Below are 23449 nucleotides of genomic sequence, written 5' to 3'. Positions count from 1 at the left end.
GTCAGGATCCATAAAGGATGGGGACTGATCATTATAGTTACAAAAAGCACATGCATTGCATCTCTTTGTACTAACTAGCTCATTCTTCCTCCCATCCCCTACAGCCCTGGGATAACATAGCCTTTGTTTAAGTGATCTCTTGTTCTTGTAGCTGAAGACAGGTATAGGACTTGCTAATGTAATGTAGTAATGCAATGTATTTGGGTCAGCACATCCTGGAATGAGGTTGTCAACTAAGTTTGATTGTTTTTGCTCCTTTCCCAGTTGTTCATGTTAGAGGTGCCTCCAGGTGCTCCAGTTGTCCCATCATTGGAAAATATGTTATAAGCCCAGAGGCACCACTTTTTTTCTGTTGCTACTCCTAGGGAATTAGTTATTTGATATCAATTGGAGTGACACTGTGTTTGGATAACTGCAGGCTTAATTTCTGGATGGCTGCAGAAGCTGTGTTCGCCTTTGGAGATCAAAGTCCCCTTTCTCCTACAATCAGGATAGCTAGAAGGTGTTGGTCTCTACTGCATAGGAGCTTAGAACCCTCAGCAGTGCCCTGCTCCTGTCTGTATTTCATTCCTTCCTGATGTGGTGCCAAGTAGGGGCCCTCTGAAGATAGGTTGTCAGGGAGGACCACTTCATTCCCATACTATGATGGCTGTGGTATGGTGGTGTTTGGCAGCCATATTTTGAGTACTGCAGATGTGTCCTGGTTTAGGTGGCAGGTGAATACAGTAAGCCTACATTGATAGGGTCTGGTTGAGATAATCCCTGGTTGAAGAAGGGCCTGAGGAAATGTCTGTAAAATTGCCATTTCTTAGAGTAAGGCTTTATGGGCAGTGGCTGTCATTTTTAGAGGATTATTTCCTGGATACAAGACATTTATCTGTTGATTTAGTGAAGGGGGCAGTTTTCTTCGCTACATTTTGTTTGCATTCTTCTGGTCTCTGAGTGACATTGAAGAGTCCATGGGAATCCTGGCATGCGACTTAGTGCTAGTAATCCCCTTTTCCTTTCCAGAGTCTGGACCCTTCATAGAATTGGGCATACATTCCTGTTAACCCAGTCCCAACAAGGTTTACTGTAGAGGGAGGAATTCCCTTACCTTTGAACTGAGGCTTTTTATATGCCCGTGCAGTAGCTGTTCCCTACTTTTTTTTTCTTCCCCACCTTTTTCCTTGTTTGAGTTGCTCTTGAAAGTAGAGGGTGCAAGACTGGGCTCTGTTATCCTGTAGATGATAGGAAGTACAGTTGTGCAAGTAACCTTAACAGTAGATGTTCAAATGATCATTGCTGCAGTAACCTTGGCTATATAGCTTATATTCTGGTAAGGTTATAACAGCTGGCCAGCTTCCAAAGCTTTCAAGGCACCATCCACGTGCCCAAGCTGCAAGTCAGCTTGAGTTCAGCTGACTAAAAAGTCCTTCAAAGCATTCATGCCATCAGAAAGAGGAATGCTAAAGCCCTTACAAGGACATTGCTAGGAAAACAGAAATAAAAGGTCATCACCAGTTTTATGTAGAGTCTTGGAAGAGGGATCATGCGAATAATAGAAGCCATAAAACTCAGAATCCTGAGAAATATCCTGGCTGAGACAGTAGTCTAAGTGCAAAATATCAGGAATAAATCTAGATGCAAATCTACTTTTTCCTGTGGAAGTAAAGCTCTTCAAACTGAAATGTCCAAGAATTACTCCAGGAAATCAGTCCTGTGAGAGTGAGTCCAACAAGATCTTTGTGATGTCCTTCCATATCACTGTTGGCAGTATTCATTACATTAAGGATTCCATGTCAAGGGTAGCCCGACATCCGGCCAGTATACCAAAGCCTTAGGTTGTAAATAGGGACGCCAGTCACACGTATGCTCCCTTCTCGTGGTGTAGGGCATAAAGGTGATGCACAGATGTGGATTCCTCAGAACTTCTTTGCAGTCAGTCCGAACGCCATCTGTGATAATTGGTCTGAATGCTCTTTCATCTGCCGGTTACCAAGCCACTTCAGCTAAGTACCCCGTTGGGATTTTTCTTATCTTCCCTATCATTTTTTGTTTTTGGGTTGCATGTCATCCAGAAAGGGAAAATGCCAGTGTGGGTGACATATTCTCCATAAGAACCGTCACGAGCAGTGTTTGTTTTGCTTAGGTGCTTCTCACAACCATACATTGTGCCCTATTTGTCAGGTGTTCATTTCTTAAACTCTTCATAATCATCTCTTCTCCTTATCCTTCTACCTGGAAAATCAGTGTCTTAAGTTGTTGGCACAGGATACAGTAGTGGAATCTTCCCTGCCTGAGGGTCAGCTGTCTGCTAAGAAGACTGCCACAAACATTAGGTCAGCTTCTAGTGCTGTACCCACCTCCCCCAGATGTCTCTCTCAAGGTCGGTGAAAGCTGTGAGGATCTCCCAGTTAGTTTGTTTGATACCTCTGCTGGACCGCTTTGGACACTGGCATGGATCTGGCTTCTCGTACATTCCCTGAGGCTTTGAAGACATCTGTTTTGGATGTTCTGGGTGAACCGCAGCTGGTAATATCAGAAGGTCTGAGGAGCATTCCGTAAATTCTTGTTAGGGAGGATATTCCCACTATGGTGATTGTTGACAGAGGTCCAACCCTCCTAAGATGTTTAGGATGGACTTCCCTTTAAAGAAGTAGCAGAAGACAAAGCACATTTCCCCTGCTCTTAAGGATCCTCACCGTGAATGGCAGGATTTTACTCTGGGATTATTTAATGCTGTTATGGCTTTGAAGCCTGTTCAAGGAGTGTCTGTTCCTGACCCCCCCCCCCCCCGGTCTCCTCTACTCCTCTTAAGAGGCCTAAGGAGAAGAACCCTCCCGGTGAGAACTTTAACACAGTCTTTGGCCTGTTGCTCCCATATTCCCCCTCCATTGGATTATGGTTCTGAGGAGGAAGACTGTTAGTTCAGACTCTACTTTTGAGGAGGTTTCCTTTAGGGATGCTGTTTTTCGTATGATGGAATTTAAGTGGGACTGCTCCCAGCCAGGTTTCTGATGATCAGAACAGGTATTATGACCTCCTCTAACTGGAGCCTCCTAAACCTTCTGCTGTTCCTCCTGTTCTTGCTGCTTTGTTGGACACCTTTTTTCAGCAGCTTCTCATGCTCCTGATTCCCAGCCTCGTGCTCCTAAAAAAATAGGTTTTATCTGGTGCCTGATGATTGTAAATTTGCTTTACAAGTGTCCCTCTGCTGACCCCTCTGTTATTTCTGTTTCTTCTGGTGCTTTTTTTCAAAAGATTGGATACCATCTCTGTCACTGAAGCAGCTACTTGGACTTCTGTGCATACTTTTACCAAACATTGCAAGTTGGATATGGTTTCCAGGGCTAGAGCCAGAAATGCCAGAGCTATCCTGCATGGTTCTCTTGAGGGCTCTGCTGGATCTTCCTCCTTCCAAATTTCCTCTTGAGCTATTGTACTCTCCCTAATGTAATGAGTACTGCAACAGTGATAAGGAAGGACATAGTACACAGTTGTGTAAAATCTTACCTTAACAGTAGATGTTCTTCCCTTCACTGTTGTAGTATTTGCTCCCTCCCTCCTCCAACTTTTTTTCTTTTCCTTTTCAATGCACATGTTCCTCTTTTTCTCCTTGGGCTGTTGTTCCTTCTGGGGATTTTAAGTTCTGAGGAAGGTACTTCTGTGCATCACCTTTATGCTCTATGCTATGAGTGGGTAGTGTATGTGTGACATAAGGCGTCCCTATTACAACTTATGGCTTGGGAATACTGGCTGGACATCAGGCTGCCCTTGGCAAGGAATGCCTAATGTAATGAGTACTGCAACAGTGAAGGGAAGGACCTCTATTGTTATGGTAACATTTTACTCAACCTTACATTCTCCTGGAACCCCAGTCTGTGTAGGAGATGCCTTACTCAGGTGAGTGACTTCTGACACTTTGAAAAAGATTCTGCAAAGATAAGCAAGTCATCTAAATAAGAAAATATGTGAATAACTTGCAGTCTGCAGTAGGCTTTCACAGGAGCTAGACAGTAATACCCTTGGAGCAGTGGATAAACCAAAGAGTAGTTCAGAGAACTCATAATGTGGCTTTTAAACCCACGGTCACCAGAAAACTCAGATGGGAGTACAAGTTAACAAGTTTTGAAGGGATAGCATTTTGAACTTTGGCTTTATCACAAATGGTTTGTGAAAGGAAAGATCCAGAACTAGTCTCCAAGAATCATCTTCCTTTGGCATCAGAAACTTTCTTGAATAAAGCCCTTTTCCTGAGGAGGTGGGACATCTTCCAACATCCCCTGAGACCGCTGATGCTGAGTGACAGGAGGTGAAAAAGGAGTTTGGTCTGTTGGATGGAGGGAATCCCTCAGAGAGGAGAGAAGAGAATTCCCACTGACATCTGTAATCTTGATGGATTACCTTCAGAGCCCATCTGTTGCCAAAGAGAGAATGGACATTCAGACTTTCTGAAAGGATTAAGGGCTTGCCAGGTTGGGAGGGGACGCTGGAGTCTATTCTTACAGATTTATTAGACTGTCCTTTGCTCTTGAGGGTAGGAGATTCCTTCTTTCTTTTTGGACCCCCATCCCCCCCCCCCGCCATTGGTTTTTAAATATTTGTTTACCAGCAGCTTGCTGACTGTATCATTTTGCTTTTAAAGAAGGTTGTATGTGCTAGCATTAAACTCCTTGGCAAAGTTGGAGAAGGTAGGCAAACCTCAGAAATCAGCTTGAATTTCTCATCACACCCTTTAAGGGCCTTTTTGCATTGGATGGCTCAAAAACTAATTCTCGGTCCAAGGGGGCATTCAGAATTTAATTTTTTGGCTTCTTCTGGAAGATTCTGAGCCACTCCCTCTCTCCATCCCCTTGTGTTTTGGTGTGGTGTGCCATAGTGTAGACTTTTATTTTTCCTAGCATTGTCCTTTCTGTTTCTGTTGGCATGAAAGCTCTGAAGGGTTTGGTACCCAAACCTGTCTTTAGTCAGCTCTGCATGAACTATTGGTTTGGGCATGTGGAATGCTGCCCTGAACCTTTGAAAGCTGGCTGGGTGTTATCTTTTGTAAGACATAACTCATATGGCTTTAGGCTACTGCAGCAGTGATCATTGGAACATCTGTTATGGTAAGTTTCTTAAGAACTGTACTTTTTTTTAATCAGAAGCAGCTAAATTGGAAGGACCATGTGCCTGAACTAAGCCCAATAAATCACTCCTGTCCAAAGTGACTGAGACAGAAGAAAAAATATATCCTAGTTTTTTATTCTTTTTGACAGGAATTTCTGAAGAAACAGACCCACTTTCTCCAAGACAAACCTCCCAGGCTAGGCAAGGGTGGCATTCCCTGCCCTTTCTCACATTGACGGGGGGGGGGGGGGGAGGCTCTTCACTTACCGCAGAGGCCCATCTGCAGGTGAGGCACTGTAGCAACTTGCTGTGATGGCAATCTGTTTAGTAATGATCGTTTTAAGCTGAAGGAAAATGGATCCAAATAAACAATGGGCAGTTCCATGGTGGTCAAGAAAGTTGCATGATTTCTACAGAAGCAGCAGCAGTCTGTAAAACAGTCAAGTAAAACACAGTAAAAAAAAAAAAATACTTATCTCAGCCCCCAAAGGTAAAACAATATAACTTTTACCATAGAAGGAGTAGCTTTAAATTATTTTTAACTTTTTACTACAAAAGTAAAAAAGTGATGCTCCAGTTTGAAAGTAATTAAAGGATCGAGTTAGTCATTAAAAACTATTTCTCCTTGCTGTAAAATTATTTCAGAGAAAAGGTACAATTTCTATCATAAAACATAAAGTGGAAGTTTTTTCCCCAAAGGGAACTTATCTTCCAGTGCTTGAACAACGTTGGCCGACTATCCTCCAAAGACTGCAAAAAGAGAATTCTTCTGGGACAGGAAAGCTCTGAAGGGCTTGGTGTCAAACCCTAACAGTTTAATCGACTTGAGCTGAGCTGATTGTCAGTTTGTGCACATGAAAGGTGGCTTGAAAGCTTTGGAATCTGTCCGGCTGCAATAACCTTAGTAGAATAGCTCATACAACTAAGATTACTGCAGTAGTGATCCATGTCATGAACATTCTGTTCTTCCAGAGAATGAGTTCATTCCCTGGTTTGTCTACGAAAGTCCAAAAACAGAAATACTGAATTGGTTCACTGACAAAATGAGTGTCACTTCCCAACAATCTGTAGTCAGCATAAATCTCTTTAATATTCACAAATGTTGAGCGCTTTCATCTACTAGTCTGTAGATTTCATCAGAACAGATATAAGTTCCTTGTCATCCATTTAAATGCATTTGTTCTTCCAATCACAATCAAGAATGCATTACATATGAATGAATTACATATTAATGAACTAGTGTCTAAATTAATGTCAGTAATCATGAATCACACTTGTTTTATGAAGGTTTGCTTACTAGTGAAACACTAATATTAGATGATTAGAATAAACTGGATGTTTTTGTAAAAAATGTGTATATTGACTTAACTGAGATTTAAAGTTGTCTATATAATTAAATATTATATAGTTCATATTATACATTGCTATATTTTATATAAAAATGTATAAAAAAATTATAAAAAGTTATAATGTAACAATATATATGTGTGTCCAGTGGGGGACTCTTGTATGGCTGGATATTATATGTTGAATTGTGCTTTCTAATTGATAAATGTAATATATAATAAATGTATTAAAACATTTTTTGTAACTTCTAAAAATTATACATTCAGGCAGTATATTTCCATGTATAGAGTCTAGATAAAATGTATACCTGTAGTAAAGGTTTGGTGGGGATACATTAATTTAATCCTGGGGTATTGGCTGCATTTAACAATATTTGCCATTTTACCTCCTCCTCCCCAGTTTAGCCTTAATATTTCCCCCTCTTAGACTTGTCGTGACACAATCTAAAATAGCAAACTTGAAAGTGTCACAGCTATTACTGGATTCAAGATGCCTATATAGGGCATTGTTCTTATCCTTATTTTTTATAAAATATAAATGATCATATATATATATATATATATATATATATATATGATTAATAAGTCTTCTGTCCGTTTTTCCTACATAGAAACTAGGTCACTTGGTTCACTTACCTAAATATATTATATGTTGGGTCTGACAATTCCCCTTCTTAAATCTTATCCTGGTTTTATTAGGGCTTCCCAATGTTAAGGTGTTCTCTTCCATTATAGCATGACATTGGTTGCAGTGCCCGCATCTACTAGAACTTTCCCTTGTACCATTGAAGTTGTTACCCTTGTGTGTAGTCCTCATTTCTATCATTCTTTTTAAATTTGCTCCTGTCTTGTATACAAAGCAAGGTGCATCTCCTAATTTAATTCAAGTTGTATTTAAGGAAATTAAATCTGGGTTTAGTTTTTCAGAATCAGAATGATAAGAGTTTATAATAATGAATTGAGAAAGAAAAGTGTCTTTATACCACCCATGCACAACACTCTGGTTGCCTTTGAAAAGGTCGTGGACAATGAACTGTATAGATTACAGGAAAAATCTAAGTATCGTAGACACAGAGACAACTTGAGTGTTGAAGAACAAAAAGCACTATGGGATATTTGTGACACCCACAACATACGTATGATCCCTGACAAGGGAGGGGGAATAGTACTAAATGATGGTAGAATATACACAGAAGGTATACAACATTTTGAACAATTCAGAGAACTACGAGACTTCCTCCATTAACCAAATTAACATCGCCCACAGAAGGATAGATTTATACCTGGAAGAATTTTTGTTAAGACAGTCGTATAGATATTGACACTTATAAGTTCTTGAAGGTGGAATATCCAGTGTTGGCAACAATAGTAGGAATACCCAAAATACACAAAAATTTGGAGAATCCCCCTTTCCGCCCCATAATATCTGGGAGTAAAAGTAAGACTTTCCCATATGGAAAGGCAATAGACAGGTGGTTAAAATCTATGTACAAGGGAGTTCCACACATAGTCAAAGACTCGTGGGACTTCCTAAGTAGAATTAAAACAATTATAGAAAGAAAATCTGGTATTTTTAACAATTGACACTATTGACCTTTTTTCTAGTATACCTATTAGGATATTTATTAACAGTATTCAGAAATATACCCAACTGGATTGGGATAGAATCAGTTTAATACAGGAATTCATGGGCATTGCATTGGATAATAACTACATCTATTTTTAAGGAGAATACTATAAACAAACTCGGGGCGTAGCTATGGGGGCAGCTTGTGCCCCCATATATGCCAATTTAGTACTATTAGACTGGGAGGAAGAACATATTATTGATACCCACTAGTATGACTCCATTGATTGTTATGTCAGGTTTTTGGATGACATATTCATCTTGTGGAATGGCTCAGTGGAACTTATTAACCAATTCATTGATTATTTAAACAGTACTAGTTCATATTTAAATTTTACCCATGATTATAACAAGGGTATTAATTATTTAGATGCATACATTTATAGTGATGGAAATGGTTTCCAGTCCAAAATTTATCGTAAGGACACATTTTGTAATTTTCCAGTAATCATCCTAACTCCCATAAGAGTAGTATTCTGAAAGGACAATGCATTAGAGCTGCGCGAATGACCTCAGAGTATTCTGAAATGGTAGCAGAAATTAATAATATAGGAGAAATGTTCAGTAAGAGGGGATATTCAGACAATTTAATACAGGACATTACTAACTATGTCAAAAGGGAATGGGGGGGAGAAATACATTCCCTTATTGGGTAGAGAAATGACTATTGATAATCAAATTACTAGGGAGAAGGGACCCTGACAATACTAAGGGATATAGTAGAGCATGTATATTAGAATTTAATCCATCAGTGGTGGAAGTGAAAAACATTATACAAAATAATTGGAATATTCTAAGGAGCGATTAAGGGGTTCACAACAAATTAGGAGATGCACCTTGCTTTGTATACAAGACAGGAGCAAATTTAAAAAGAATGATAGAAATGAGGACTACACACAAGGGTAACAACTTCAATGGTACAAGGGAAGGCACTAGTAGATGCGGGCACTGCAACCAATGTCATGCTATCATGGAAGAGAACAGCTTAACATTGGGAAGCCCTAATAAAGCCAGGATAAGATTTAAGAAGGAGAATTGTCAGACCCAACATGTAATATATTTAGGTAAGTGTACCAAGTGACCTAGTTTCTATGTAGGAGAAACGGACAGAAGACTTATAAATCGTATATATGATCATTTATATTGTATAAAAAAGAAGGATAAGAACAATGCCCTATATAGACATCTTGAATCCAGTAATAGTTGTGACACTTTCAAGTTTGCTATTTTAGATTGTGTCACGACAAGTCTAAGAGGGGGAAATATTAAGGCTAAACTGGGGGAGAAGGAGGTAAAATGGCAAATATTGTTAAATGCAGCCAGTCCCCCAGGATCAAATGAATGTATCCCCACCAAACCTTTACTACAGGTATAAATTTTATCTAGATTCTATACATGGAAATATACTGCCTGAATATATATTTTTTAGAAGTTACAAAAAAGTTTTAATATATTTATTGTATATTACATTTATCAATTAGAAAGCACAATTCAACATATAATATCCAGCCATACAAGAGTCTCCCACTGGACACACACATATATTGTTACATTATAACTTTTTGTAACTTTTTATAATTTTTTATACATTTTTATATAAAATATAGCAATGTATAATATGAACTATATAATATTTAATTATATGGACAATTTTAAATCTCAGTTAAATTCAATATACACATCTTTTTACAAAAACATCCATTTTATTCTAATCATCTAATATTAGTGTTTCATTAGTAAGCAAACCTTCATAAAACGTGTTTGTGTGATTCATGAGTACTGACATTAATTTAGACACTAGTTCATTAATATGTAATTCATTAATATGTAATGCATTCTTGAATGTGATTGGAAGAACGAATTTATTTAAATGGATGTAAAGGAACTTATATCTGTTCTGATGAAATCTACGGACTAGTAGATGAAAACGTTCAACATTTGTGAATATTAGAGATTTATGCTGACTACAGACTGTTGGAACATGACACTCATTTTCTCAATGAACCAATTCAGTATTTCTGTTTTTGGATAAGTCTGGGTTCACTGATTTACATTTTTGGTGTTTGTCTGCGAAAGTGGTGGTGTTGGGGGGGGAGCTACATTTTTCCCCATAATAGAATCTCCCCATGGATAGACCTGCTTCTGGTAGAAAGATGTGTCCTTGCTCTCCCTCTTTCAACACCATCTTTTCTGAGTCTGCTTAGTTTCATAGCCTTGTTTTGGTGCGAGTCCTGTAGTCCCCCTTTTAGGGAGTAATATATTTTACCATGTAAGGAAAACCGTATCTGTAGGTTTCAAATATGAGGTACTCTAATGCACTTGAGCATACATTAATTATCACCTAAAAGTGTACACAGCAGTACACAGGGGGCCTTGTACAGAAAAAAGGCAAATGTGAACAAAGTAAAAATACAAGGATTAAAGGCAGTTGTGTATTTTACCTTGCTGTTTGTATACACGAGTTCTTTATTTTTGTCCTGAACTCTGGTTTTATGCTTGAGAGAGAGAAAAAAATGTATTGCCGAATAATTAGGGATAATTAAAATGTGTGGAATATCATGCCATTGCCATGATTTTCATTTTACCACTGTGTTTACAGATAAAGGAGCATTCTTTTTTCAGTAGTAGGGTGCAAAAACTGCAGTGCTTGATTCAGCCAGGAAGCAGCTAGTCACTGCTGCATCTGACAGATAGCAGTCCTCTTTCTAACTGCATTTTTAATGATACTAATGAAATGTTATAGTATGAAGTTGGAGGAATACTCCCTGAAGTTAAACATTGAGATGTGTAGTTTCAGGGAGAGCTAGTGAAGCCAATAATATGTTTTTTGTGTTATCATTTTAGATTTCATACAGGTTCACTTACTAATCTACTTTTATTAATTTGACTGGATAAGTGGCTTGATCCATAGTGGTCCCCTTTCACACTTGACCTGGGAATGAAGATTAAAATAAGTATAGTAAATATTAAGTAATAGAAATAATAAGTCTAAACCACTGCACAGGAGTAGTGTAAATGAAGTTAGCAGTTGTAGTGCATTGTACTGTGCTGGTTGCACTTCTGAGTTCAGAGGGTGTGCTGTACAACATAATTAACATAAACAGGCGTACCTAAAGAACTTTGTTATATAGGTTCATAGGTTCATAGGTTCATACTAGGCTATCTGCCCGAGGGCATTTACAAGCCTAGCCCATCGTTTTGTGGCTTAGGCCACCCCTTTAGTATGGGGAACTATACCCATTATTTTTCTGTGCCTCTGTCGAGCAGTGACACTGAGGTAATCCCTGGGGTATATCTGCGATCTCCCATCCATTGGTCAAGATTTCTCTTGAACAAGGCCAGCGAGGTGCTCTGCCTCACATGTACCGGGATTTTGTTCCACAGCATAGGGAGTCTTTGGGTGATGAATCTATCCCTCCAGCACGTCCTATTAATAGCCGTGTCAAGGTTTAAGTCTCCCGCCCTTGTGGCTCTGATGGATCTAGATTTTTTGAGGTGAAGCATATTCATCAAATCTGGGTTTGACATGGCCTTGTATGTTAGGCAAAGGTCACCTCTGAGCAAGCGGTGGCGACTGAATAGAGCTGGAGTTCTTTCAGTCGGGCAGCATAGGACAGATTTTGAGACCCTTTATCCTTTTGGTAAGGAACTTTTGTGGCCTCTCCAGCTGCTGCAAGTGTCGGGTCAGATACATTCGAATGGGGCATTGTACTCAATCATTGGTCTGATGAGTGATGAGTAAAGGGAGACTATGACCTCCCTTGATCTAGATGAGAATCCCTTCATGATAAGGTGGGCAATGTAGAAGGTCTTCCTAACTACTTTAGCTACATGGGTGTCGAATGACAGACTACTATCAACATGGGTCCCCAGGTCCCTGATAACTTCTTCTGTGCTCAATGGATTGCCACCTATTTGGTAGCTAGGGGTAACCTTGTTTTTCCCGAAGGGTATGACTATGCATTTTTGGCATTTAACTTTAGGCCGTGGCTCTGGCACCAGTTATCCGTTTCTGTGAGACCCTTCTGAAGGATATCTGTGTCAGATGTGTTTTCTACTATGGCGCCCAGTTTGCAGTCATCTGCAAACTTTGTCAGCCATAACCCTCCTGTGTTTGCTTGTACTTGGAAAAGTAGATGCCAAACAAGAGTGGGCCCAGGACTGAGCCCTGTGGGACACCACTTGTGACAGGCTTTGAGTCTGACATGGCGCCAGCAGCTCTGACCCTGTGGGTTCTGTCACTCAGCCAGTTTGCAACCCATCTTGTGATGTATGGGTTGACATTTAAGCTGATGAGTTTTTCAATGATACCCGAATGGGGTATTGTATCGAAGGCCTTAGCCAGATCGAGGTAGGCTGTATGGACTGCCTTTCCCTCATCAATGGCTTTGGTGACTGGTTTGAAAAAGACAACCAAGTTTAAAAGGCATGATCTGCCTTTGACAAAGCCAAACTGGGTTGGATCCAAAGTCTGCAAATTCCCTATGTCTTTATTTATGAGGTCCATTATGATCCTCTCCATGGCTTTGCAGATAAGGCTTGTCAAGCTAATGGGCGGTAATTTCCAGGGTCGGTGGAGGCACCGCCTTTGTGAAGTGGTACCACAGTTGCAGTCGCCACTCCTGGGTGCGTATCCAGAGGTAAGACTTTGATTAAACAGCTGTCCTAGCTGTGGGTTTAATTCCTCATTGAGTTCATGGAGCACACAGCCGGGGACACCATCAGGTCCCATGGATGCTGTGTTTTTGCTTTGGAGAGAGCAGTTCTCACTTGGGCTGGAGATGTTTGGGGGCTGCAATCGTTTGGTATAGATATCTCTCCTTTTGGGGAGGGGAGAAGTTTGCACTGAACCTGTCAGCCAGTATGTTGGCAATGTCTGTAGGATCAGTAATCTTCACATCATTTTGAACTAGCTCTGAGCATATCTGGGAGTTTCCTCCCAGGTTTCTAACATAGCTAAAGAAGGCCTTATGATTGTCTTTTGAGTCTTTAGCTATTTTTCTCTCGAAATTTGCTTTGGATGATTTTATGAGAGCTCTTAGTTTTTACTTATAGTGATCAAGGGTGTCTTACCTTTTAAGGATTTTGCTCTATCTTGTAGTAGCTTCCTCCTTTTGTTGTAGAGTTTGTTTATGGCTGGGGTCCACCAGACTGGATGCTTGCCTTTGGTACAAAGAGTCTTTGTTTTGCTTGGGATTGCCTTATCCATGCAGTCCTGCAGGTGCTGGTAGAAGGCATTTGTAAGTGATTCAGCGGCTTGAGTACTGTTTTCCATGGCTCGGGGCCTTAAAGGAGACCACACTAGTCTTTAGAAGTGTGAAGTCGGCTTTTGAGAAGTTCTTTACTGTGGTCTTTTTATTTCAGGTGGGGGTGGGATGAGGACCTCCAGCGAGATTAGTTTGTGGTCTGATCTCACCAGTGAGGGGTACACCTCCGGTGTTGAACATTGTGCTCCCATGTTCGTGATGATGAGATCAAGTATGTTATCTCCTCTTGTGGGGATGGTGACTAGTTGTTCCATGGCATTTGAGTTTATGAATTCCAGGAACTTTTGGGCTAGGGTGTTTGGGCTTGAGTAGTGTTCCCAGTCTATATTAGGGTAATTGAAGTCACCTAGTATGATGGTGTTTGGTGATACATTTATCCCCTCTAGTGTTTTCAGGAAGGCCATGTGAGGTTCCTGAGTTTGTGAGGGTGGCCTGTAACATGCTACAATTTGCAGAGCAGTCTTGCCTATGGTTAATTGCACCTGGATGGTCTCCGATGCATCGTGCGTTGCCACCAGTCTTGAGGTGTGGGTGTCCTTGATGAATATGGATACCCCCTCCTTTCTTGGTATTGTCCAGATTTTGGGGCGGAACGCATGATATGAGGTAAAACCTGATAGCGCGGGGTGCTCTCAGGAGCCTTGAACCAGGTTTCTGTCACAGCACAGACATCGATGTTCTCCATACTGAGAAGGGCCTCGAGTGCGTGCATTTTGAGATTTAGACTTCTGGCATTGAGCAGCATTACCCTTAGTTTTTTCCTTTTTGTGTTCTAGGGTGGTAGGTTTAGAATTTGAGCCTTGCCTAAAAAGGCACTATGGGGTGGCAAGAGCCTTTGCCAATATCCGGAATCCCAGGGTGACAGGTGCAAGCCGTCCCTTGCGGCAGCGTGGCTTGTCCAGCATGTCATCCCAGGCAGACAGACACTGGATCCCCTTTGAATGACACCAGTGTTTAAGCCAATTGTTAAAGCTGATCATCTTATCTCTGTATTGTGGCATCATTCTTGGTGAAGGTAGGATACTGCTCAAGGTCAGGGTCATACCTGTCTGGGCTACATAATCAGAGAGCTCCTCAATGTCTCTTTTCATGTAGTCCAAGGAGGTGCGTCTCAGGTCGTTTACACCAGCGTGGACAATGACTGAATCATATTTGTACCTGCTGTTGAGAGACCTGAGTGCTTGCGTTATGTGGCGGATTCTAGCGCCCGACAGGCAGCTTACTGTGACCTTCTCCTTACTCAGTCTGGTGGCGGGGCGTCAGTGTGTCTGACTATGGAGTCACCAATGACTAGTGTGTCTGGCATTGTGTTTGGCCTTAAGGGCTGTGACTGTTTGACACTCTGACTGTGAGGTCTATGTGTTGCAGGTGTTGTGTTCTGAGGTGGTGGTTGTTTGGGTGTCTGCTTTGGTGGCCTCTGCTGTTTTGGTAGATTTTTGATCAGAGCCTCCAGTATGTCTTTGTGTGTTTATGTGTATGATTTGAGGTTGTAATGGTAATATGTGAGACTGGGTCTATAGTGTGTGTGGTAACCTTCTCCTCCTGACTGGTCTTGCCAGTCCTATGTTGAGAGAGCTCAGCCTCCAGTTTGGCCGTGTAGTTGCATCTCTCGCATGTATTTGTGTTTTGTGGGAGGAGGAGAGGGTTGTCTGTGTACATGAGGCAATTGTAACATTGCCTCAATATTCCCAGGTTCACCAGCTGAGCAGGAGAGGACACTAGCAACTGATCCTCGACATGCTAGAAGGAATAGACACAAACATACTTTAAAAAACATTCCGGGGGACGTGGGTGACCGACAAATCGGGGGTTGCCTTTTTGGGGTACTATCTATGACAAGAGTGCCGTATCAAGGTAATAAGTACTGTAGGAGCAAGTGCTACGTTTAACAGATAGAGAATAGTCTACTTGGAGTCAAGTAGAGATGATCTTTTAATTATAGGATAAGCTGATTAGATCAGTAGTATAGTTCGAGGAAGGTAGTTTTAAGGAAAATTTGAAGAGTGGACTTTAGGTAGCCGAATAGTTTAAACCTGCTTAACGGCTGCCCTAGTGTGCAACAGTAGCAACTCCGCGCTAAATCGGGCTAAATCGTGCTAAAGCGTGCTTTATAGCAGGGGGCTGGAAAAGACAGGAAATGACCCAAATTGGCCAACAAACCACAAGTCACTGCCCTAAACCACTCCTCCGAGGACAAATGAAGGAGTTATGGAAATGACCCCTAGTGGCCAATAAAACTACAGTTTCAAGTCAGTAACCACCTCTCCGGGGGGCAGGGAAGCTGCTCAATGTTAGTCACTCCCACTGATAAACACAGAGACCCTCTTTACAGTGAAATTCCAGGTCATCCTTTTTAAGGAAGCTATATTCTGGGCTGGGGACTTCTGTTCATATGACAACTGTGCTCCCTGTCCACATAGGGGGACTCCTCTAGACTTCCTTGTGCAAGAGTGGTCAAATCTCCTTTGACCTGTTTAACTTCCATTGTTGCCGCTCTCTCTCTTTTTTTTTTTGCCATGTACTTGGCCTTTGAAAGATGGGGGACACCCCTTTGGGATTCCTCTGCTTCTTCTGAGTTCTTGCTTGAACCTGGCTGATATCCTTCTTTGGAGATTGTCCCATTAGTTCTGATATGCGCATTTCCCTCCCATAGATCCCTAGCCTCCTTTGGCTGTCTGGTGGGTCTCATTATAGTTGGAAGGAAATAGTGGTCTACATAAGCCTCTCTGTTGTTTTTGGATGTTGTAGTCCTTGTTTTGGGATGGAGACCTGCACAGCTTTGCTCTGCCAATGGTCATTTGAGAATCCATGTAACCAGGGAAGCAGCTGATGTTCTTTGTGTTTCACTGTTGTAGTCATCACCTGTGGGTTATCCCTGCTGTGGTAGCCCTCTGCCATCCTGAATACCAGAGTCAATGTTTTTCTGTTTCAGCTGCTGTCGCTTATAGACTGACGTCAGGTCATCAGTGCTATAAAGCAAGGCAGCTGATGTAGTTACATCAGTCTTTCTTGCCGTGGAGCCCATAGCAGAAGCAGTTCGCAAGTGTGCCGGTCGGTTGCTACCAGAGTTAGGATCACAGCTGAAAACGTCTAAAGCTAAGTACCCCATTGGGGGTTTCCCTTTCTTGCACTAACCGATGTCCGAAAAAGTTAACAATTGTCTCGCCTGTGGAAAGCAGATTCCACACCAAGACTTCAGTTCATACTGCGTCACTTGTTTAGGCCCAGACCATGACGTCACCCAGTGCCAATTATGTGCCCTCTTTAATGCGAGGACCATTCATCTTAGAGCTCTTTTTGTAGACAGGTACTTTTGCCCTCCTTTTTCACAGATGGTGTCAGCCAGCCACCAATCCTTAGAGCCTCCTAAAAGGCGTAGGGATTAAGATAGAGACAGACCTCACAAGGTTAAGCCTTCCAATGACTCTTCAGTTAAGCAGGTCGTCGGCTTTCCAGAATTTAGTGAGGTGCTTTCGCAGCCTCTGATGCCCGATGCAGTTGCTATGCAGGCTCTACAGAGACCCATTCGGAGTCCAGTATGCCACAGAAATCTTCTTCGTCTTCAAACCCTTTGGCTGTCTCTGCCTCGGTTGAGTCCTGAGCCGCGACGCAGGAACCGGCTTCCGAGGAGGTCTTTTGCACTACCAATTTCAGTCGGAAACCGGCATCTTCACACCTGACTACCGTTTGTCAGACCAATGAAGACTTTTAGGTCTAGAAGCCAGGTCACCCCTAGAAAATCTACCTCTAGCCACCATCTTACTCCAGTCCCTCTACCCAACGCCCACATGCTAAGATGGCAGAGGATCTTATTTACCTTATCAGGGTTAGTCAAGCCACAACTTCTAAGAGGAAAAGACAACCTTCTCCTGAACTATTGACAGAGCAAAATTCTAAGGAATCAGATTATTCAGATTTTGAAGAGGAACAACCACCTCTTACCGCTTATGAGGAGTCAGATGCAGATGAATCCATCCCTTCTACCTCCACCACAGAAGACCTCTCCTTTGGGGAAACCCTCCACACCCTCGGGGAACATTTCTAATGGGAATCTCAGGATTTCCCTCTGTCTAAAAAAAGGCTAAGAGAATTTCTAGACCGACCCCAGCACAGAACATTGGCCATCCCCTCTATTTTAGAAGTGGTGGGTGATGTTTTTCATGAATCCAGTGTAGCCCCGGACACCGTACCTCCTGCACCCAGTAAGCCCAACAGGTATTACTGAGTACCAGATACTCGCAAATACCTGTACAGAAATCCTGCTGCAGACCTGGAGGTCGTTACACAGGGTCCCAAGGGAGCCAGGGCTTGTTCTGCAAAGAATCCCACTACTCCTGATAAGAATGCCAGAGCTCTGGACAGATTGGGTAAGAACGTTTACACCTCTGCAACCTTAGCTATCCGAGCTCTCAACTGTCAGTTCCATATGTTAAAATATCAACGGCACACTTTGAAACTGTTAAAGCAAATGATTTCTACTTTTCCTGACTGTGCCAATTCTAAGGAGTTAGCAGATTTATTGCACTCTACTTGTCGAGTGGCAAGGCACTCTACACTGTGGATATGACGCACTAGAAGCCTCTGGCAGGGCAGCAGTGTCTGGATCTGTCATTAGGAGACATGCATGGTTGAAGGAACAACATCTACCTCATCATGTAAAGTCTAAATTAGTTGATGCACCTTTGGCTAAAGACCGCTTGTTTGGAGAAAAAGCAGAAGAAGTACTTAAAAAGATGAAAGACAAAGCAAAATCTATGCAAACAGGAAAAGATTTCTTTCAGGTTCAACCTCCTAGATTCAGCAGGAATTTTCCCTCTAAGCACTGGTTCTTTACTGCTCCTAGCAGACAGGGGCAAGCTAAGCTCCGCAGGGACAAGCCACCCAGGTCCCTACGGCAGAGACAACAGAGAACAAAACAGTGGACCACATCCGCCTCTAAGGCAGGGAGTTATAAGCCATCCCTCTATGGCAAAAACTCTCAATGACCCCCACCCCCACCCACCCGCCTTCCTTTCACCCAAAAGCTTGGTGGAAGGCTGTCCCTTTGCAAAGAAAGTTGGCTGTCTGTATCCAAGGACCAATGGGTCTTAAAGATTATTTTTCAGGGTTATAAATTCACTTTCAGCAAAATCCCAATTCCCAGAGGGTACCCAGACTTGCCTTCCAATCAGTGGGCAGAGGCATTAAAGCAAGTCCAAACTCTCATAGCCAGGGGGCAGTAGAACCTGTCCCCGCAGATCAAGCAGGCAAAGGCTTTTATTCCAGACTTTTCCTTGTTCCCAGAAAGTAGGGCAGTTTGCACCTCATCCTGGATCTGTTCATTCCGAACACATCCCTGGTGATCCCCAAATTCAAAATGCTAACCCTGCAGCATCTGCTGCCTATGCTGACAAAAATACCTAGTTAGTGACCCTGGACCTAAAAGATGCATACCTCCATATCCCCATAAGGGAGTCCTTTAGGAAATTCCTGCATTTCAGAGCAGGCTCACAGCATTTTCAGTTCTCTGCTCTTCCCTTTGGCTTATCTACTGCTCCCAGGGTTTCACCAGATGTTTGGCCCCGGCCATAGCATTTTGCAGACGAAATATGTACAGATTTACCCTTATCTGGACTGCCTCATTTAGGCAGGAAGCAAAGAAAAGCTGCTCCAGGACCTACACTTTGTCAAAACCCTCCTAACTTTCTTGGTGTTCACCGTCAACAAGAAATCAAAGCAAACTCGCTCTAGGAGGATCATTTTCCTGGGAGCACTGTTCAACACAGCATCACAAATGGCCTTCCTATCCCCAGAAAAGCAGAGATTTCTGCCTCTCTACTTTACCCAGTTGGCGTTCAAAAGTCACCTCACAGTGAGGAAGTTCCTGCAAGCCTTTGGGTACATGTTTCTTGCATCCTTCTAATTCCTCTGGTAAGGCTACACATGAGGAAACTTCAATGGTATCTAAGGAACCTTTGTTAACATTCACAGGCTCTAGAGACCTATCTCCCTCTGATCCCCTGTATAAAGGCAGAGTTTCTCTGGTGGGCAGGGGCCTGTGCCAAGAACCAAGGTCTCCCTTTCACCCACCGCACCACCGGGCAGACCATCTGTGCAGATGGCTCAGACATCGCCTGGGGCACCCACCTAGCAGGCAGGTGCACCCAAGGTCTTTGGGATGCCCAACACCTTCCCTTGCATATCAACCAGAAGGAAATTATTGCAGTGCAAAAGGCTCTGACATCCTTCCAGCCCCATCTCAGGCAAGGAGTTCTCCTTATCAAAACAGACAACACCACATCAACAAACAGGAAGGGGCACAGTCTTATCCTCTGTGCAGGTTAGCCATGATCCTCTAGCTGACTGCCTCCTGCATGGGATTACACCTAATAGCCCAGTACCTACCAGGGATCAACAACACCCTAGCAGACCACTTAAGCAGACACTTAATGGACCCCCACGAATGGCAGCTCCACAAAAAGATCTTAGTGCAAGTCAGTCAAGTTTGGGGAAATCCTGAGGTGGTTCTCTCTGCTTCATACCTCAACCATCAGCTAAAGAAATTGTGCACCAGGGAGTATCACCACCTTGCATGGAAGGTGGATGCCTTGACCTTCCACGGAACCCCCTCTTTGTGTACGCATTCCCCCCTGTGCCTCTTATTCCCAAGGTACTCATCAAGATAAGGGAGGAGGTGCCCAAGGCCATCCTCATTGCTCTAGATTGGTCCAAACAACATTGGGACCCTTTGCTGCGCAACCTGACATTACATCCTCCCAGGCAGCTCCCCAGATCCCAAACCTCTTGACTCAAGTTGGGGGGGGGGGTGCTGCACCCAGATTTGCAGACCCTGAAGCTATCAGCATGGCTGATACTCCCAAGGTAAGAGAGGGGCTTCTGCTAAGGAAGCAGGTCGTAGACATTATCACAGAGGCCAGAAGACCCAGCACCAGAAAATCTTATGCAGGGAAATGGAAAAGATTCTGCTCCTGGTGCCACTCCAGAGGGGCCAGTTCCTCACAACCTTCTGTCCCTCTTATCCTGGACTGTCTAGCAGAATTACTCAGTAGTGGCCTCTCCTTCTCTTCTGTTAAAATCCATGCCTCAGCAGTTCCTCAGAGGGGCTTCTAATATCAGACCTCCCAGAAAGCCTCCCACGCTAGCCTGAGATCTTAATTATGTTTTGAAAAACTAACATTACTACCCTTCAAATCTGCTGCTTCAGCAGAACTGAAATTCCTCTCCTGGAAGACTGCTTTTTTGCTAGCTATCACCTCAGCCAGAAGGGTTTCTGAACTTCAGGTACTGATGGCTATTGAGCACTTCATTTTCCATGCAGACAGGGTTTCCCTTAGGACTAACCCCTGCTTTATGCCCAAGGTGGTATCTAATGGGACTCTGAACCAGGCCATTCTTCTGCCTACCTTCTTCACTAACCCTCAAAACAAGGGGGAAAGAATTCTGCACTCTCTAGACGTGCACAGGCAGCTCAGATACTACCTGGACTGTACTAAACCCTTCAGAAAAATGGACCAACTTCTTGTCAGTTTTGCCCAGTGGTCAGAGGGGAAGCCCATTTCCAAGCAGACTATCTCCCAATGGATATCACATTGTATCCATTTCTGCTACAGATTTCATGGGAAACCTCCCTCTAAGTGTATTCTTAACCATTCCACTAGGGCAGCCACCACTTCCACAGCATTCCTCAGAGGAGTTCCCACCAGGGATATCTTGGAAACTGCCATCTGGACCTCGGTCCATACCTTTACAAAGCATTACCACCTTCCTCTACTCAATAAGGCTAGGGCAGGGTTTGCCCCTGCAGTGCTGCAGGGCCTCCTTATCCATGCCTAGGTCTCTAACTAATCCTGCCACCCCTGTCTTCAGCTTTGGGAATCCTCCCACAGGTGATGACTGCAACAGTGAAACATTAAGAACATAGTACAGTTGTGTACACTTACCATAAATGTAGATGTTTGAGAGTATTCACTGTCCTGGTTTCCCTCCCTCCCTCCTTCCTCCTTATATCCTCTTTCCTTAAGGAGGCATAAGCTTCTTAGTGTGGTTTTTAACCACCAGGACCACTTTGCCATATTTCCTTGGGCTTCTGACTGGTTAGGGCAAGAAAAACTGATGTAATAATGTCAGCTGCCTTGCTTTATAGCACTGACAACCTGATGTCAGTCTACAAGTGACAGCAGCTGACGCAGAAAAACATTGACTCTGGTATTCGGGCTAGCCGAGGGCTACCACAGCAGGGATATCCCACAGCTGATGACTGCAACAGTGAGTACACTTGAACATCTACATTTATGTTAAGTGTATCACAACTGTACTTTTTTCCTTCCCCCATAGTAGCTATGTCCAAGCTCCTCGTGCAAGATTTTTTTTGCATGTGTGAACCAGCCTTCTCATGAAGTGTTAGAACTGCACTGTTCTCTGCTGCCAGAAAAGTGTGGCCCTTGACCCTGGCTGCAGATTGAGTGAATATGTAGGGTGGCTGCTTAGAGACCCGATTCATTCCTGGGAGAAATTGGTCCTCCCATCTGTTAATCTCCCTGACATATAATGGTGGTGGTTGGGGGAGTTGCTTGGATCTGTTTGGGAGGGAGGTTGTGTCTTATTCCTTGAGGGGTCATTATTGTGTGTGGTCTAGGGGCTTTAGGGTTTTATCCTTTGATTTCTTCTAGAAACTGAGGCAGGCTCTGGGGACTTTGACATTGTCCTGCAATACCCTTCCTTAATCAGAAGCTTTCTTTTTTCTTTTGAGTTCCAGCCTGCTGCTTCCTGAGTTATGCAAAAGTTCTGGTTCCTAGGATCTGACTGAATTTAGTGAGATGTTATAGGGGAGGCTGTGATCCATAGGGAAGTTTCTCCACTGGATCTAGTGGGTGTGATTCTTTAGAAGAATGGAGCAATACTGGATGGTCTTTATGTTTCACTATTGCAGTCATTACATTTGGGTTATCTGCCTGCAGGTAGCCCTCAGCCGGCCTGAATACCAGAGTCTTGGATTTCTGCGTCAGATGCTGTCTCTTCTTCCATGACTTCAGGTCGTCAGGGGTATAAAACATGCAACCGACACCATTACATCAGTCTTTCTTGCCGCGCGGTGCCCGAAGCAGAAGCAGTTCGCAAGTGCCGGGCGGCCAACTCCTGAAATTTTCATTTTTGAGTTTCAGAACCGAAGTCTTAGAAAAATCTAAGTACCCCGTTGGGGATCCTTTTTCTTGCTCTTAACCAATGTCAGTAAAAGTTAACCTTTGTCTTACTCAAAGATTTTCATTCATACTGCATTCCTTGCTTAGGCCCAGACCACGACATCCCTCACTGTCGGTTTTGTGCCTTATTCAACCCCCGAACTGTTTGTCGTCTGTCTATTTTTGCAGCAAATTATTTTGGTACTCTGTTTAACTATCCAGAAATGGCTTTGGTAAGTCATCCGGCTACCAATATTCTGAAAAAAAGTAAGGATAAAGACAGACAGACCGCATAGGTCCACAGCTACTGACGAAGCTTCCGTTAAGCTAGTCGCCAGTTCGCCGGTACTCAGTGAGATGCTTTCGCAGCCCCATGATACCAACTACTTCAGATTCACAGGCCTCTACTGAGACCCATTTGTAGTCCGGTATGCCGCAAGATGCTTCTTCGACTATGGAACTTGCGGATGTCTGTACCTTGGATAGGTCAGGAGCCGCTGTGCTGGCACCAGCTTCTGCGGGTGTATTCAGGCCTACAGATTTGCATTTTAAACCGATGCCATCTTCTTCATCCAGGCCTAAAACACGACCCACGCCTAGAAAACAGATGTCCAAACCCCATGGTCAGGCCCATATGCCTAAAAACCAAATGCTTAGAATGGCTGAAGACCTTACTTTAATTAGGGGAAGCCAGCCTTTGCCCTCTAAGAGACCTAGAACTCATTTTCCTTCTGATTATTCTGATCAAGATTCTTAAATCTCTGTTTCTTCTGATTACCAGGATTTGCCCTTATCTACCCATGAGGATTCTGATGCAGAGGATTCCATTCCCTGTGCTTCCCCTCCAGAATATTTTTCTTTTGGTGAAACCTTGCACACTCTTAGGGAGCATTTCCACTGGGAAAGCCAGGATTACTCTGACTTCAAAAAGAGGCTTAG

At 43.0% G+C, this 23449-nt stretch overlaps 1 protein-coding gene across 1 annotated transcript in view; it reads left to right on the top strand.

Moving 5' to 3' along the window:
• Positions 1–23449, top strand: part of RAD17 (RAD17 checkpoint clamp loader component) — a 1292309-nt gene that overhangs the window by 801457 nt on the left and 467403 nt on the right. The gene's annotated exons all lie outside the window — the stretch shown is intronic.

This window comes from Protopterus annectens, chromosome 2.part2 (genome assembly GCF_019279795.1).
Source record: "Protopterus annectens isolate FY-2018-M chromosome 2.part2, PAN1.0, whole genome shotgun sequence".
Taxonomy (NCBI): domain Eukaryota; kingdom Metazoa; phylum Chordata; order Ceratodontiformes; family Protopteridae; genus Protopterus; species Protopterus annectens.
This window is presented reverse-complemented; position numbering and strand designations above follow the sequence as displayed.